Source organism: Mytilus californianus, unplaced genomic scaffold (genome assembly GCF_021869535.1).
Source record: "Mytilus californianus isolate M0D057914Y unplaced genomic scaffold, xbMytCali1.0.p SCAF_19, whole genome shotgun sequence".
NCBI lineage: Eukaryota > Metazoa > Mollusca > Bivalvia > Mytilida > Mytilidae > Mytilus > Mytilus californianus.
In genome coordinates this window covers 9,967,963-9,986,257 of record NW_026262667.1, presented here as the reverse complement: position 1 = coordinate 9,986,257, position 18,295 = coordinate 9,967,963, and the positions used below count along the sequence as shown (strand labels likewise).

General features: G+C 33.0%; 1 protein-coding gene across 5 annotated transcripts in view; it reads right to left on the bottom strand.

The window, feature by feature from the left end:
- Positions 1 to 18,295, bottom strand: part of LOC127727247 (40S ribosomal protein S21-like) — a 1,096,693-nt gene that overhangs the window by 264,096 nt on the left and 814,302 nt on the right. The gene's annotated exons all lie outside the window — the stretch shown is intronic.

The following is an 18,295-nucleotide window of genomic DNA, read 5'->3' as shown; positions in this document are numbered from 1 at the left end:
TTTCTCTGTTGTGTTTTGTGTACTGCTGTTTGTCTGTTTGTCTTTTTCTCTTTAGCCATGGCGTTGTTAGTTTGTTTTCGACTTATGTGTTCAAATGTCCCTCTGGTATCTTTTGCTCTTTTTAACCAATCCACAGATACAAATGGATCGTTCACGAAATTCAAATGGAATAATTTAACATTTAATATACAACATCTATTGAAAAGGTATAGGAAAAAAAAGATCCCTGCAATTACACTGATATAACTAAAGACAAACGTCGACACCTTGTTTTCTGGCATGGAACAGACGCATCAAGATTGTTTAAACCGTATTTTTAAGATCTCAAAGAGGGACGAAAGATACCAGAGGGACAGTCAAACTCATAGATCGAAAACAAACTGACAACGCCATGGCCAAAAATAAAAAGACAAACAGACAAATAATAGTACAGATGGCACAACATAGAAAACTAAAGACTAAGCAACACGAACCCCACCAAAAACTGGGGGTGATCTCAGGTGCTCCGGAAGGGTAAGCAGGTCCTGCTCCACATGTGGCACCCGTCGTGTTGCTTATGTTATTACAAATCCGGTAAATAGTCTAATTCGGTAAGTCACATTCGTGAAAAGGGAAGGGTATTGTAGTTACGACATAAGGAACATATCCGATATCATCTGTGAAACGGTTATTCCATAACGGTCAACCAACTCGTGATTGCGTCCGTAAAATTTACGAAGGGATGATTTCAACTTCACCATTTGGAACTCTTGGCTTAATAGCTTCCTTGTGAGCAGCAATCCTCTATCAAGGAAATCATGATAGGAAACACAAGCCCGGGAATATCGTATCAATTGGGAGATATATACTCCGTATGCAGGCGCTGCTGGAATGTTGCTACATAGAAATGGAAAGTTCACAATTGGGAAGCTGAAATCATCTCTTTTGTCGTAAAGTTTTGTTTTCAACCGACCCTCATTGTCAATTTCTAGATGTAAGTCAAGATATGAGGCAGACTTAACTGTATCTGTAGTATCCCTTATCTCTAGTTCGATGGGATAGATTCGTTCAACATAGTCACCAAATTTTGTATTATTTAGTGAGAGAACATCATCTATATAGCGGAACGTAGAGTTAAAGGATATTGCTAACTTCTTATCTTTCTTCCTAAGAAGTTCCTGTATGAAGTCAGCCTCATAATAATAAAGAAACAAGTCGACAAGAAGAGGGGCACAATTGGTTCCCACCTTCACATCTTTAATTTTGATCAGTGAATTGCAGAAGGTCAACAGAAGAGCGTACAAAATGTTTTGTACATGAAAAGGTATGTTTACCACGATTAAAACATAGTTCTAAATAAAGGCAACAGTAGTATACCGCTGTTCGAAAACTCATAAATCGATAGAGATAAAAACAAATCCGGGTTACAAACTAAAACTGAGGGAAACTCATCAAATATAACAGGAGAACAACGACACAACAAAAACACAACATTAAAATGTAACACACACAGAAACGAACTATAATATAACAATGGCCATTTTCCTGACTTGGTACAGGACATTTTAAGAAAAAAATGGTGGGTTGAACCTGGTTTTGTGGCATGCCAAACCTCCCGCTTTTATGGCAACGTCAAACACAACACCAAAACGACAACATCACATGACAGGACCACAATACAAATAAACGGGAGAACATATAGGACAAAGACACACACGAATAATAGCTAACAAAAGGTACTAGGCTTAAAATTCAATACGCCAGACGTGCGTCTCGTCCACACAAGACCAACCAGTGACGCTCAGATGAAAAAAGGTTTGAAAGCCAAAACAAGTACAAAGCTGAAGAGTACCGAGGACCAAAACTTCCAAAAAGTTGCGCCTAACACGGCCAGGGTTTTCTGCCTGGGACAAGAACATCCTTATAATTTAGAATAATTTATAATTTTGCAAACAGTAAATTTGATAAAATGACTGTATAATAGATATACATGATAAAACCAAAGTGGAGACTAACTACAGAATAAAAACGGATACATTACATAAAACAACTTAATCCAACACATAAAAAAATACACAGCCGAGTTAGCCAAAGCCTCAACGCACAAAGTGACGTCACATTTGAAATTCTAAAAAAAACACACGAAGTGACGTCACATTTGAATTTGTAAAAATATTTACCAAAAATAAGATAGGATTAGGATTGATTAAAGATTAGATTTGTAATACTGACATTACATTATTAATGACAATGAAAATTACAATACTTATTAATATCAAGTATTAATATCAAGTCTAAACACTGTCATGGCCATTGAATATGAGATGTTAAAAAGGGAACCTACAAAGGAAGTCGTTTTTATTAGTGATCAAATGATCTTTCGGTAAATCTGCACAAGACTATCTATGTAGGAGTCATTACAATTTCCGTTTTAAGTTAAAAAAAACTTACAAAAATACACGTATTAGACACACGCACAGATTGAGATAACTACAACCATTCGTTTTCTTGTTTCGTAATATCTATGTTCATTTTGGAGATAAAAAGTAAAAAACAAAATTACCCAACTCCAAGAAAAATTCAAAATGGAAAGTCCCTTATCAAATAAAATATCAAAATATACCATCAAATGATTAATGTTTCGATTGGCACTAGATGTGTACCTCTTATCATACATTTGCTCTTTGTTTGCATCTTTGACATTTAAAAAGTAACGTACAGGTGTTCCACGATAGCCAAATGTCTATACAATATGTCAAATTCTAACTCGTCTTGACACCATTGCCTTTTCACACGGTGTTGCCATAGAAAATGAATGAAGAGTTTTTTTTTCACATGCTAATATGGCTTCACAAGAACCTTTTTTAAGCAATCAATTCTTAAAATAAGCTTCAAGGCGACAGAGCATACAGATGAATGTTTGTATGCAATTTATATTATACAATCACCGCCATAGAGAAAATTTCATTCAATAACGAATTCTAATATGACGACCTATTATCGTCAACCAGTATAATCACAGTATATCTACCTTAAGCGCAAACGCATTAATGCACAAAATTGGCTGTTCCGCGTGACGCCCCCTTTAAACGACCTTCTTCCTATTCGATTACAAAAAAAAATGAAATTAATTTGTAAAAAATATTGTTAAATAATAAATTGATGGGGACTTTATTATTATTTTGTTATTTTTGGTATGCATGTACAAATCGTCTGTTGCACGTGAAAGCAACAACATAGTCAGCTTTGAATGAGTAAAAACAATGATTTATACTGCAACTAATTGTGTTTATTTCCTAAAAATATAGTAACACCTATATTTCGTGCAATGTCAATTTCATCATGGAACATTTTTTCCACAACCATGGGTTCATTAAGGGATGAAAATAAGTTTGAAACTTGTGTTACAATTTAAATAGCTATCAATGCATTAATTTAAGGTCAATGTCATAAAAAAATATACTTTTTTGTATTCGGAACAAAACTGGGGAAGGGGTCGGTAAAACCTCCCGAGTTTCTCAGCCTCATACAAAAAAAAACTATAGTTTTCTGACATTGACCTAATATTGTATACGAATTGTAAAATATGAAAAGGATTTATAAGTTCATTTATTATTATACTGCATACATTGTAAATTAACTGACTAGAATGATTAAAATTGTTAACAAATATCAATAACGATAAATACATTATATTCCAGTATTCTACTATGCAAATCAAAAGAAAATAATTATTTGGTTGCAGCAATACAAATATTCGGCGAATTTTTCAACAAAGTTTGACATACTTTGTTCAAACAATAAACATTATGAGACTAGTCAACAATTGAATAAAATAAAAATTAGGGCGAATGAACTCTGGGCGAACAGCTACTAGGGCAAACAGACCCGGATTCCTGACTACACAATTGATTTTATGTTTGAATTAGGTCACAAGCGTTTATTTCTTATTAGTATTAAATGAGTGTTCTTTCAAACATTGTTGTGTTGATGAAGCCTAAATAACTATTTCCTTTCTATTTCAGACGAATGTGAACACCCAATACAATATTCAAGCACAAAATAATGAAAATTCTGTTTTTAAATACGGGGGTAATACGGAACAGCTAAACAGTATCATGTGTATAGGGCTTTCACGGTTGACAAAATTTCCGTAATTGTCCTATTAGAATCGAAATAACTCATGGCAGCCGTAGATTTGTTTTCATTTAACCATGGGCATTTATATTCGTATTTTACCCTTGCTAACGCTCGAGGTAAAATAATCGAATACAAATGCCCAACCCATGGTTAAATGAAAACAAATTTACGGCTGCCATGAATTATTTCTTAAATAATATATGATAATGATGAAGTTTGATGATAAAAAGTACCTTGAATTGCTGTATATCTGTGAACACTATTTATAATTTGTCATTTATCAAAGATACATTTAATTTTGAAGTAAGTTTCATAACATAAAAGTTTAATATATTTTAAAATCTTGTTTTCGTTTTCATTTCTGTAAAAGTAAATGGAAAGTTTGTCATGAAAATAAAGCATTTCTAGTTAAATCATACTCAGAATCTAGATAAGACTATAATAAATCAGCATTCAAAAGGAAAGAATAAATCAATGCTGAAACTATATTGAAAATATTCATTGAAGCAATACAAACATACTATATTCAACCTATTAAATATTAAATACTTGTAGAAATATAAGAGTAAATATTAGCCTCATTGAGTGACAGAAAGTATAACACTAAGAAATGTACAAACAGACTGTAAGACTTTGTTTGTAAATGTATACAAGAATAAGGTGTATCAAGATTTTGACAACTAATTACAAAAAATACCTCTAAGTAAATCAATTGGTAAACAAAACAATTCAAAAACTATTATTCAGATATCTATATGTAGCTCAGTCCAAAGTTTCTAAACTATATGTAGCTAAGTCCAACGTTTTTAAACAGGTTTTTTTAATCTAATAGCTCGTTGAAAAAACCTCCAGCCAAAACTTTGACATGATATACTAAATGTAATTTGAAACTTAAAGTATCTTTGGAATAATTGAATACAGTTCGGTTTTGATGTAATTTCAAAGTGTAATTCAGGATTAGATGTGATAATTAGTTATGTAACATTCTCTAGACTATAGGACTGCTTCTCACTTTCCGAAGTCTCCTAACTTTTCAGTTTACCCCAACCCCACTGATAGCTTATTATACGGTGTGCTTTTTGCTTATAATGCAAGACCGTACGATGACCTGCAGTTATATAGACGTGTCCTTTGGTTTTCAATAGATAACTCTCTAACATTCCTACCACATTTCATTATTTTTATAGAGCAAATTCATTTAAAGTCATATGAAACTTCAAATTAAAGAAAGAGTTGAAAAGCTTTATATATTTGAGTAGCTAAGTTTTACTATAAAACAAGTGTGCGTAAACTTTCTTGTAAATGAAAATCCTTTATAGTATCACAATCTTCATAATGTGATGCAATTGAATTATTGTCTTCCCGTATACTAATATGCCGATATTTTCCCGTATGCAGTGACCGTAACTACGAGACCTCTCGTTAGAACTTCTGTCACCGCACAGCGCAGGTGCGAGGGGGAAACCGTGATGAAAGAATGTAAACAAACGTGTAATGGAAAGTTAATAATAATAACTTATTCTTTAAAAAAAACACATGTAATACAATAGTTTAATCAAAACTGCTAAGGACCAGTTTGATTAACAAATGGGAACGCATGGAAAATATAAAAGAAAGTATATCATGGCTCTTTCAAGTCACTTATTTGTCACGTGTTCCACTTGCTATGTGTTGATTGTTTATCAATGTCACGAACCGGTAAACTTCGACAACAAAATAGACAGTTAATTAGCATGTGATCAATAATCACTAAATGAAATGTTATTTATCGATAATACGTTAACGACTCGTATTAAATATAAGAAAAAACATACATACAGGACTTAATTTAGTACATTTGCATGCATTGGTTCAATAATTTCGATAACATTAAAATTACAATAAATTCGTTTCATATGACTTTAATAGAATTTGAATATCTGATTCAAAATAAAGAAAAAATCATGGATTTTAGTAGAATTATTATTTTTGTGTGTGAGTCTGTTGTACTGTCTATCATTTTGTTGGTAATTCCTCTGACTTTTGTATACATAACGAATTCACTGAAGTGGAAATAATGTTGCCATATGGGAATTTAAAGTGATAAATGTAGAAAGCCAGCTGTTAAGAAGTGCTTCGAAAGGAGCAGTGCTATATTTTTACGAGTTTCTTCGGAAAATGCCAGTACCAAGACAGGAATATGACAGTTGTTTTCCAGTCGTTCAGTTGGATATAGTCGAATGCTTGTTTTTTTCAGATTTTATGGAATTCTCCTTCTTGAATTTGCCTTGTAAATACATTTATTGTACAGTTCTACCTTTTCAAAAATATTCTTTATATTTCCGTGAAAGCCGTTCGCCGTCAACCCTTCCTTTAACAGAAATGCTTGTATCAAAAATTTCAAAACGCTCAACCTATACCACCACCCCATGACTGATTCTGTCAATGGTAGTTGGAGTTGATTCAATACAATTTTCTTATCTAAAAACTACTAGACAGTTTATAACAAAATAAAGATATTATAATACAGCTTGAGTATCCTGACTTTTTGTCAGAATAATACTTGCATATATTTTTCTATTGCCATAAGTACTTCGTCTCCTGTAAACTAAGAAATAGTTCTGAAGTTTCGAATGAATTGAATGTCATTGACTATGCAATTTCATGGATCATATTTTTTCTACGTAGTGTAAAATGAGCGTAAATTAGACAAAAGCAGAATTATATCCTTAACAAAGTTGTCTGTAACTGTGTAAGAGTTGTTAACAATCGCTTTTACATTAATGAAATTTAATGTACATTGAAAAACATGTTCATATGTCAGAACCATTACAAAAGACAGTAAGTTTTGTCGTATTTCTTTCTGATATCGCACAGTCATTTAACATTCTAAATACGTTTAACACTTCGTCTCGGAAACAATCAAATGTAACGAAACAATTTGGAATTAATTACTTAACTCACAGTTCCCTGTATCATTAATTTGAGAAACAGACAATAGTCAACGCAATTGTGTCACGATCACAAGGTCGCGATTTTCGTAGGCGAGTAAGTGCAGAGAAGTGGTGCCATTTTTGAACGTAAAAGTGGGGAATGTTTGAAATAGTACTTTTTCCGCTCAAGTGTAAGTATAATGTAGTTCTAAAATCTAATATATTAGTTTTATTTTGATCTTTCAAGTTTCTCTGACTTTTACATAGCTCCTTATCTGTATTGATCTGATACAGAAATGTTTAAGTCTTCGCGCAATACATTTGTTTCGTATTAAAACATTAAGCAGCACAGAATTTTCTTTCAACTTTGAATTTGAATAAGAACTTCCAGGAAATACCTTAAAACAGCACCACGAAGATAACTTAAACTTGATTTCGTGGACAATTATTGCAATTTGACAGTTAAGTTTACAGTTGAACAGATATATCAATGTAAAGTTATCTTTTTAAAAAAATCCGCACTGCACAGTAATCCTGTTATCACGTTGTTAATGGTACTACTTTGCATACAACGACAATTCATTTATTCATTTAGGGCACGACCTATGACCTTTCACAAATATTTGTTCAGAAAGATCAGCAAAATTGTTGGTTTGATTATAAAAGTATGAAAAACTATAAAACATTGAAATACTCTAAAAAATCAAAATGGTTAAAACTGTCAAGATGACGCACGTCCTATTTGAATACAATCAGGTGTTGGGAATATGTCAATGAAACAGCAACCACAAGACACAAAAAACACAACAGACTTCTGGAGGTCTATATACAGTTTTCAACAATAGAAACAGAATCCACAAGTCACAAAAAGACTTCTAGAGGTCTACATACAGTCTTCAACAATAGAAACAGCAACCAAAAGACACAAAAGACATCTAAAGGTCTACATACAGTCTTCAACAATAGAAACAGTAACCACAAGACCTAAAAGACATCTAAAGGTCTACATACAGTCTTCAACAATAGAAACAGCAACCAAAAGACACAAAAGACATCTAAAGGACTACATACAGTCTTCAACAATAGAAACAGCAACCACAAGACCTAAAAGACATCTAAAGGTCTACATACAGTCTTCAACAATAGAAACAGCAACCAAAAGACACAAACGACATCTAAAGGTCTACACACAGTCCTCAGCAATAGAAACAGCAACCACAAGACACAAAAGACATCTAAAGGTCTACATACAGTCTTCAACAATAGAAACAGCAACCAAAAGACACAAAAGACATCTAAAGGTCTATACACAGTCTTCAACAATAGAAACAGCAACCACAAGACACAAAAGACATATAAAGGTCTACACACAGTCTTCAACAATAGAAACAGCAACCACAAGACACAAAATACATCTAAAGGTCTACATACAGTCTTCAACAATAAAAACAGCAACCACAAAACACAAAAAACTCAGAAGACTTCTAGAGGTCAACATACAGTCTTCAACAGTAGACATGGCAACCACAAGACACAAAAGACTTCTTGAGGTCTACATACAGTCTTCATGAAACAGCAAACACAAGACAGAACAAATTTCTAGAGGTCTACATACAGTTTTCAACAATAGAAAGAGCAACCACAAGACACAAAAAAATTCTAGAGGTCAACATACAGTCTTCAACAATAGAAAAGCAACTACAAGACAAAAGATTTCTAGAGGTCTACATAGAGTCTTCAACAATATACAATATACAATATGGCAAGCTTTTCGTCTTCCCGGGGCTAGGATGTAACGAATCAACTAACATATATAAATAAAAGGAAATGTGGGGTAGACGTCAATGAGACAGCACCCCAACGACAAAGAGAAATTTAAAAATTACAAAGAATAAGTCTCTTATAACCGATTTGTATCGAAACAATATGAAAAGCTTTAAATCGGTTCGAGTCTATAAATGCTCTGAATTAACTTATGCGAAGCAATCAACGATCTGCCATTAAAACTTAATTCCTCAAATCACAAAAAAACAAACGCAAATCATGAAGATATGACATAAGACAACCGCTTACAAGGTTTCTGACTTGGATCATACATATGAATAAGGGACGGAGTTAACCATTCGTTTGATATGTTTGACCTTTTGATTAGATTTTGCCATTTGATCAGGCACTTTTCGTTTTGAATTTTCCTTCGAGTTCGGTATTTTTGTTATTTTTCTTTCAACAAGATTTTTTCTTTATCTCAATATTGTCCCTTAAATCGCAACTAATGGAATTATACACCAAGATCATTTGGTCCCTAGTGGAGAATTGTCTTATTGGCAATCATATCACATCTTCTTATTTTTATATCATAAATGATACAGAAAAGAAAGTACAAAGATCTGCGAATAAAACCAAATTCTACAAAAAAAAAAAAAAAAAAAAAACCCAACCCCCGAAATTATTCAGATATGACATAATACAACCGCTTACATGGTTTCTGACTTGGGACATGCATATAACTAAGGAGCGAGATTAAACTAGTTTTTTTTATATCTTGATATTGCGTCTTTAATCACAATCATTGGAATTATACGTCAACGTCATTTGGTCTCTAGTGGAGAGTTGTCTCATTGGCAATCATACCACATCTTCTTATTCTTATATTGTGAATGGTAAGTAATATGAAATACAATCAAAACAGTCAAGAATCGCTGTACTCGTAAATAACGTTATAAAAGGTCATCTACAACAGTATAATTACATTCTTTATCGATAAGGTGATTAAGCCAAAATAAAAGATTAAATATAAAGCTTTGATAATATCATATTAAAAAGGAGGACCTGGAATACAGTGGACGTTTTATTAAATTCCTGCAGGTGAAATTAAAACCTCATTACAGGTATCTGTGATATAATTTGGGAAAGGGTTTAACTAATCTATGATTATTTATTCTTGATGTAAAAGATATTGAAATTTGAGAGATCCTTGCAAATACTTTGATATAACTAAAAATAAAAGCTGACCTGGTTTCTGGAATATGACATGACCACAATTATAAAGCTGGTTGTATATAAATAAAGGCAACAGTAGTATACCGCTGTTCGAAATTCATAAATCTATTGAGAGAAAACAAATCCGGGTTACAAACTAAAACTGAGGGAAACACATCAAATATAAGAGGAGTACAAACACACAACAGAAACACTAAAATGCAACACACACAGAAACGAACTACAAGATAACAATAGCCATTTTCCTGACTTGGTACAAGACATTTTAAGAAAAAAATGATGGGTTGAACCTGGTTTTGTGGCTAGCCAAACCTCCCGCGTTAATGGCAATGTTAAATATAACACTAAAATGACAACATTACATGACAGGACTACAATACAAATAAATGGAAGAACATACAGGACAGGAAAACACACAAATAAACAATTCAATAGAACATTACGACAAGCTAATAGTTATCAAAGGTGCCAGACCTAAAGATGAAAAGCATTGATGACCCAAAATTCCAAAAAGTTGTGCCAAATACGGCTAGGTTATCTGTCTGGGATAAGAAAATATCTAGTATTTAGAATAATTCATATTTTTGCAAACAGTCAATTTATAAAATATAAAAATGACCATATAATTGATAAACATGTTAACACCGAAGTGGTGACTAACTACTATATAACATTATATCAATAACACATAAGTTAGAGGGCGATAGAGCAGATTGTTACCCCGAAAAAACATTGTAAACTGAGGCGAAGCCAAGGTTGACAATGTTTTTTCGAGGGGTACCAATCTGCTCTATCACCCTCTCAGCTATGTGTTATTTAATTTATTATACTGAATGTCCTATCATTATTGTCTTTAATACTTTGTGAAGTTTTCTTTTAGCTTGATCACATTTAATATCCTTTTTGGAATTGACTTGTACAAACACTGAATATAGGAAGGCGTAATACTGACCCAAATATGGTATATTTCTTGGAACAAATCATTTTTAGATTTGATAATCCCAGTACGTGTTTGAAGTTTTCTTTTGATAAATAGCGAAACGTTTTCTATGACATAAAGTTCTGGAGACTGGGCATACAAGCTCATACCGTTATTTCCGTTCCGGGCTACAAAATCTTGGATGGACCGTGCACGATGGACAGTGGCGTTGTCATCTTGGAAAAAATAACCACCTACCGGAAAGTGCCGAGCAATCATTGGCCACAAATGGTCATCGGCTGTTGTCTGCTCAATGGTCGGGTTGTTGTCTCTTTGACACATTCCCCATTTCCATTCTCAATTTTATCAAGTATTTCTTGATATTTAACGGCATTAATATTGCCCTTTACAGGAGCAAGTGTACCAACACCATTCCAGCAAATACACCCCAAAATCATGACTTGGTATTTTTTGTGATGTCCGCGGTTAAACAAGATCCGGTCTCCACCCCTCGTTTCTATTTCGCTATACATACACACGTTGATCTTGTCCAATCATAACTGTACTCTCATCCGAGGAAATTACCTTTCTATTGCCATAAGTACTTCGTCTTCTGTAAACTAAGAAATAGTTCTGAAGTTTCGAATGAATTGACTGTCATTTATTCAGTTTTCAGCCATTAACCGTCCATCGCTTTTTTTCTCTGCATCCTGCACGTCTTTTTTTTACAATTTACTTCCCTGAAGACGTCTTTCTTCTTATGAACGCGTCTATGATACCCATGTTTATGTAAATGGTGCTGAATGGTACGTTTAGACACAGGAACACAATTTTCTTCGTTATACTTGTTTGTTATGTCAGACAAAGAACTCTTACGACATGTTTTTACAATTCGTTCGAGCTTGCAATAGTCGCGCGGTTTTACCAACAATGGTCGGCCAATTCTTGGTTTATTTTCAACAGAACCTGTGTCTACAATTTGCAAACAATGTCAATAACTGTTGACTTAGAAATTTTAAGTATGTATCCTATTTTGTGAGGAGAATACCAATTGTTGAATAATTCTATAATCATGTTTTTCACATCCGCTGACAGTTCCTTACCTGTTCTACCAATCTTATTATTTTACTTGTTCCAACGAAACTAAAATGGCAGACGACAAAAAACGTCACATGACGATAGACCACAACGCTAAAAAATACTTTAATCGTCAGTGGCGTGAATGACTTGGTGCAAGGTCGTTTCTAATTGAGTCAGCTGTAAGAACGTACACGCCGCCATTGTGACCAAATATGTTTTGTACGTCACTGTATGTTTTTTCAAACTTTTAATTATCAAACACTTGTAGAAGAGAGGCGAAAGATACCAGAGGGACATTCATTGTAGAAATATAATAGTAAATATTAGCTGCACTGAGTGACTTAAAGTATATCATTAAGAAATGTACAGGCAGAATGTAGGAATTTGTTTGTTAATGTATAACAGAATATGATGCATCAAGATTTTGAAAACTAACCACAAAAAATACCAATAATAATATCAATAGGAAAACAAAACATTTTTCAAATATCTATATGTAGCTCAAATCCAACGTTAAGGCTAAAGATCTTTTTTCAATGATTGCTACCATAAAAAAAGAAAAAAACAACACTGTTGCTGACAGCCAAGACAACGCCAGTTAAACAAGTTTCCAATTGAATTGCTCGTTGAAAAAACTTCCAGACAAAACGTTGAAAAGAGGTACTAAATGTTATTTGAAAAAGTATCTTTAGAATAATGGAATATGATAGTTTGGCTTTGATGTAATTTCAAAGTGTAATTCAGTATCAGACGTGATCATTGTTATCTAACATTTCCTCACATAGACTTCTTCAGGCAAAACCAGAAATTTGGTTCAATCTAAAACAAAAAAAAAACAATTTAAAAAACGTGTAATGCACTTTTTAATGGACAACCACGAGTGACAGTAGGAACTATATTGATGATTGCAAAATTGACTTTGTAAACATGCCCGAAGACCCTTAATTATAAAGCACTGATGTAATTTCAACAACCAACATTTTCTTGTTCGTCTGTGATATTGTTTTAAGAAAAAAAAAACGCCTTTGATATTGCAATTATATTAATAGATAAAAGATTTGTCAAATACACAATATAATACAGGTCACTCACTAACTACTGGACTACCAGACTATAGGACTGCTTCTCACTTTCAGAAGTCTACTAACTATTCAGTTTACCCAACCCTACTGATAGCTCATTATACGGCGTGCTTTTTGCTTATTATTGATGACTATACGGTTAACTGCGGTTATTTATAGACATGAGCTTTCGTTTTTAATAGATAGCTTCCTCATTCATAGTCCCAAGCTGGAAATGATTCAGTATTATTATCTTATCTGAAAACTACAAGACTATCTGTAAAATCAGATTTTCTATTACTACTTCAGTGTCAGAATAATACTTGCATATATTTTTCTATTGCCATAAGTACTTCGTCTCCTGTAAACTAAAAAATAGTTCTGAAGTTTCGAATGAACTGACTGTCGTTGACTATACAATTTCATGGATGATATGTTTTCTACGTAGTGTAAAATAAGCGTTAAAAAGACAAAGCAGATTTAAATCCTGAACAAAGTTGTCTGTAACTGTGTTAGAGTTGTTTACAATCGCTTTTACATTAATAAACGTTAATGTTCACTGAAATACATATTCATATGTCAGAACCATTACAAAATACGGTAAGTGTTTTCGTATTTCTTTCTGATATCGCGCAATCATTTAACATTCTAAAAACGCTTTACACTTCGTCTCGGAAAAATCAAATGTAAAAAACCAATTCAGAATTAATTACTTAACTCACATTAACGTGTATCAATAATCTACACAAGTGTGTCGCGATCACATGGTCGCGATCTTCGCAGACAAGTAAGTGCAGAGAAGTTGCGCCATTTTTGAACGTAAAAGTCTGAAATGATTGAAATAGAACTTTTTCCGCTCAAGTGTAAGTATAATGAAGTAATAAAATCTAATAATCTAGTTTTCTTTTGATCTATCAAATTTCTCTCCTATGGCTTTCAAACATGTTTCGGAATAAAGAAATTAAGCAGTACAGAATATTCTTTCAAATTTGAATTTGAATAAGAATTTTCAGGAAATTGCTTAACTCAGCAATACGAGGATTACTGTAACTTGATTTCGTGGACAATTAATTCAATTTGACAGTACAGATTACAGTTGAACAGATATAACAATGTAAACTAATCTTTTTTTTTAAAAAATCAGCACTGCACATAAATCCTGTTATCACGTTGTTAAAGGTAGTACTTGGCATACAACGACAATTCATTAATACATCTAATGCATAACCAGTAGGACTTGGCATACAACATGATTTATTTATTCAGTTAGGGCATAACCTGTACGAACTCAGATTTCACAAGGATTCGTGCAGATAAGCAGAATTGTTGGTTTGATTATAAAACTATGAAAAACTATAATACCTTGAAAAATTTAGCTGTGGAAATACTCTAAAAATTGGTTGTAATTGTCATGTTGACACACATCATATTTGTTGGGAATACGTCACTGAAACTGCAACCATGAGAGACAAAAACCCCAAAAGACACCTCGAGGTCTACGTACTGTCATTTTAACAATAAAAACAGCAACCACAAGACACAAAAGACTTCTAGATGTGTACATACAGTCATCAACAATAGTAACAGCAACCAAAAAACACCAAAAGACATCTATAGTCTACATATTGTCTTCAACAATAGAAACGGCAACCACACCCCCCCCCCCCAAAAAAAAAAAAAAACCGAAAAGACTTCTATAGGTCTTCATACAGTCCTCATCAATAGAAACAAGAGCCACTATATCCAAAAGACATCTAGAGGTCTACATACAGTCTTCATCAACAGAAATAGCAACCACAAGACCCAAAAGACATCTAAAGGTCTACATACAGTCTTCAACAATAGAAACAGCAACCACAAGACCCAAAAGACTTCTAGAGGTCTACATACAGTCTTCAACAATAGAAACAGCAACCACGAGATCCAAAAGACATTTAGAGGTCTACATACAGTCTTCAGCAATAAAAACAGCAACGACAAGACCCAAAAAACCCGAAATATTTCTTGAGGTCTACATACAGTTATCATCAATAGAAACAAGAGCCACTATATCCAAAAGACATCTAGAGGTCTACATACAGTCTTCATCAACAGAAATAGCAACCACAAGACCCAAAAGACATCTAAAGGTCTACATACAGTCTTCAACAATAGAAACAGCAACCACAAGACCCAAAAGACTTCTAGAGGTCTACATACAGTCTTCAACAATAGAAACAGCAACCACGAGATCCAAAAGACATTTAGAGGTCTACATACAGTCTTCAGCAATAAAAACAGCAACGACAAGACCCAAAAAACCCGAAATATTTCTTGAGGTCTACATACAGTTATCATCAATAGAAACAGCAACTACAAGACACAAAAAACTTCTAGAGACCTACATAGAGTCTTCAACTATAGGAACAGCAACCACAAGACCCAAAAAATCAAAAAGACTTCTAGAGGTCTACATACAGTCTTAAACAATAAAATCAGCAACAACAAGACCCAAAAAACCCAAAATACTTCTTGAGGTCTACATTCAGTTATCAACAATAGGAACAGCAACCATAATACACAAAAGACTTTTAGAGGTCTACCTACAGTCTTCATGAAACATCAAACACAATACACAAAAACTTCTAGAGGTCTACATACAGTCTTCAACAATAGAAAAAGCAACCACAAGACCCAAAAAACTTCTAGAGGTCTACAAACAGTCTTCAACAATACGCACAGCAACTAAAAAACACAAAAAACCTTTAGAGGTCTACAAACAGTCTTAAACAATAAAAACAGCAACCACAAAACCCAAAAGACTTCTAGAGGTCTACACACAGTCTTCAACAATATAAACAGCAACCACAAGACCCAAAAGACATCTAGAGGTCTACACACAGTCTTTAACAATAGGAACAGCATCCACAAGACCCAAAAGACCCAAAAAGACATTTAGAGGTCTACATACAGTCTTCAACAATAGAAACAGCAACCACAAGACCCAAAAAACCCGTAAAAGACTTCTAGAGGTCTACATATAGTTATCAGCAAGAGAAACAACAACCACAAGACACAAAAAACTTCTAGAGGTCTACATACAGTCTTCAACAATAGGCACATCAACTACAGGACACAAAAAAATCTAGAGGTCTACATACAGTCTTCAACAATAGAATCTGCAACCAAAAGACCAAAAAAAAAAAAAAAAACCAAACGAAAATACATCTAGAGATCTGCAAACTGTCTTCAATAATAGACAATATACAATATGTCAAGCTTTTCAGCGTCCCGGGAGTAAAATGTAACGAATGTATTTAACAACAATAGATAAAAGGATATGTGGGGTATACGTCATTGAGCAATTCCTTCAACAACAAACATAACATGGTATCTTCTAAAAGGGCAACATTCAGTCTCTTATAACAGGTTTCGATACAATATGTAAAGCATTAAATCGTTCCTTGTCTATAAATGTTCTGAATAAACTTTTGAAAATCAATCAAAGATCTGCCATCAAAACTTAATTCCTCAAACCACAAACCACAAAAGACACAACCCAATAAATTATTAGGATGTGACATATGACAACAGCTTACTAGGTTTCTGACTTTAGTCATATATATGAATGAAGGGCGGAGTTAACCATTCGTTTAATGTGTTTGAGCTTTTAATTTAGCCATTTGATAAGGGATTTTCCGTTTTGAATTTCCTTTGAATCCGTTTTTTTGTTGTTGTTTTTACAGTAAACTAGATTTTTTCTATATTTCAAACTTGTCCCTTTAATCTGAATCAGTGGAATCAAAGGTCAAGGTCATTTGGTCTCTGGTGGAGATTAAATTGTTTCACTGGCAATCATACCATATCTTCCTTTTTTATATTATAAATGGTATGTAAAAGAAAATACAAAGATCTGCTATTAAAACAAAATTCTGAAAACCACAAAAAAAAAAAAAACAAAAAAAAACAAACAAACCCAAAATCATGCAGATATGACATAATACAACCGCTGACAAGGTTTCTGACTTGGGACATGCATTTAAATAAGGGGCGGGGTTAAACTGTTTTATATCTCAATCTTTCCCCCGTAAATCGCAATCAGTGGAATTATATGACAACGTAGTTGGTCTATAGTGGAGAGTTGTCTCATTGCTTAACAAACAACATCTTCTTGTTTTATATTATGAGTGTTACGCAAAAGAAAATACACTCAAGACAGTACAGTAAAATCACTGCACTCGAATATAACAGTATGATAGGTAATATAGACTGTTCTTTGTTGAAGTAGTTATTTTTCTTATAATGATTAAGAATTATAAAACAATGTTGGCTGTTGTACCCCAATTTTTGACATTTTTACCTATTATGTTTGTTTGTTTTGCTCACACATTATTGTCAATATAACGGAATTCTATGCAACTGTCATACAAGTGAGAGGTTTAGCTACATGTAGCTATAAAACCATTTTTAATCCCACATTTTTTACACAAGGAAGTGCTGTACCAAGTCAGAAATATGACAGTTGTTTTCCATTCGTTTGATGTGTTGAGACTTTTGATTTTGCCATTTGATAAAGGACTTTCTGTTTTGAATTTTCCTTGGAGTTCGGTATTTTTGTTATTTTACTTTTGTTTCACGAGTCTACAACAGTATAATTACATTCTTTACCAAAACGTTTATTAAGTCAAAATAAAACAATAAATGAAAATTACGAAATCCTTTACCTTTGTTAGTTATATCTTATTAAAAAGAAAACATTACACACAGTGTATGTTTTATTCAATTCCGCCAGGTAATATTAAAACCTCTTTATAGATATTTGTGATAAAATTTTATAAAGGGATTAATCAATTTATGATTATTTATTCTTGATGTAAAAGATATTGGCATTTAAAAAGTCCTTGCAAATACATTGATAAAACTACAGCCTTTCCCTGTTTAATCTTGATCAGTGGAATAGCAAAATGTCTATTGAAGAGTGTACAATAAAGGAAAAGTTATGTTTGTTAAAAAGAGTAAATTTATGCCGCACTGAGTTACAGAAAGTAGAATTAAAACTGTACAAGCAGACTGAAAAAAATTGTAATAACAAAAAATACCAATAATAAAATAAAATGGAAAACAAAACAATTCAAAAATATGTTTTTTAATCAAAAATTATTTTTCAAATATCAATAAGTAGCTGAAGTCCAACGTTTAGGCTGAAAGTCTTTTATCAATGATTG